The sequence below is a fragment of the Leucoraja erinacea genome, chromosome 16 (assembly GCF_028641065.1).
Source record: "Leucoraja erinacea ecotype New England chromosome 16, Leri_hhj_1, whole genome shotgun sequence".
Classification (NCBI taxonomy): Eukaryota; Metazoa; Chordata; class Chondrichthyes; order Rajiformes; family Rajidae; genus Leucoraja; species Leucoraja erinaceus.
In genome coordinates, this window is record NC_073392.1 from 22,154,837 (window position 1) to 22,156,609 (window position 1,773).

Sequence of the window (1,773 nt, forward strand, 5' to 3'; positions counted from 1 at the left end):
CCAATTTGTCGGGCATGGGGCCTGTGATAATCAGGGGTTGTGTCTCTCAGAGGGTGATAGGGAGAGATTGTGGTTACTGCGGAGTTGAAGTGGACCGTAACCCAGAGTAGAGGAATTAAATAATGGGGCATCTTGTGTGGGGTGTAATCCAGAGTAGTGCAATACAAGATTATATATCCTGGGAGTGCCAAATAACAGAATCATCCAAGACAATATGGATTATTATCCCTGGCAACAATCCGGAGGAAGGAATGCTTGGGGAATGACATTGTGTGATGCATGTCTAATGCAAATACTGTGTCAGAACAGAAATGGTCACAATCAAGAGTCATTTTGGATAACATTGAATTTTAGACGATGTCACCTTGGATAAACTGCACAGACTCTAGGCCAACTTGTTTGAGTGCTATGTGTTAGAGAGGAGAGTCAGCCAGGATTTTGAGAAGAAATCTCTGGCTAGGCTTCAAATTAGTTACACACAAACACTTACACCAACCTGAAGACGGGTGAGGTCTCATATGAAAGACTATACCTCTAGCAGTGCCGAACTTCCTCGGAATTGCATTAGAGTGTCAGCTCAGTGCAAGGTGATAGAAATATGATAATATCAACCCATCAATTACTGATTCACCATCCTTCTCTCCTTTTGCTCACAATCATATTCTCCTTTACTGCAGCCCTTGACCCTGCACTTCAGTTTCACAATAAAAGAAATGCATCAATATTTCCTTGACTAAAGTTAGTAACATGTGAGGAAGGACACAAGTTATGTTTCCATATCACCAAGGACTTCATTCTCTCACTATTTGTGACATTGTGACTCTTGGATAGTGCATTTTATTATCCTGATTTTAATTCTGATGCTTTATTAATGAGACTAGTAGTACTGCCATCTTCTCTCCTTAGGGATGGAGGAAAACTTGCCTGCGTGGCTTCTGAGTTGTTTTATGAGACAATGTGGAACCACAGACGCTTCTACAGGTCATGCAAGAGGCTCTTGATAGGATGGGTAGTTTGTGATGTAGTGAACTCCTTCTGGTATCCACTTTAGTGTTCCATACACTCCAGTTGTCAGTGCCGTATCGAACAGCCCTTCCTTATTTTGAGTGGTCATTGGCCAGAGGTTCCCATGAGTCACTGGTGATGTACACTTTTTTTGAGGAGATTTTGAAAACTTTTTCTCGTTGGGACACAACTAGGAATAGACAGTGGGTTTCAGAAGTTTGGCGATGGACATGTGACTAACATGGGCAATTCAATGGAGTTAACGGAGGACGACTGGGGCCTGGGGAAGGATGCAGATGCTGGTTCACACCTCCTGACAAAGATTTGAAGGATTTGGAGAATTGGCTTTGATGGTACCAATCAGCTGTATTAGCATATTAAACATGATGATGAATTTCAATGCTGCTGCCTACCTTCACCTGGTCACAGGAAGTGGCTAATGCATCCCAGGGTCTCATTTGTATCTTTATTGATGTAAGAATCAGAATCAGAATCAGATTTTATTCGCCAAGTGTGTTGTGCAACATACGAGGAATTTCACCGGCCAGGTCAGTCATACAATTAAAAGCAACAGACTCAAAAACACATTTTAACATGAACATCCACCACAGTGACCCCTACACGTTCCGCACTGTGATGGAAGGCGAAATAAAGTTCAAGGCCTTCCTTTTGTTCTTCCTCGGTCGGGGGCCTCAAGCCCTCCGTTGACGGGACGGTCTTGACTTGGAGTCGAGGGGGGAGGTAAAACGACAAGTGCAGCATCTCCTG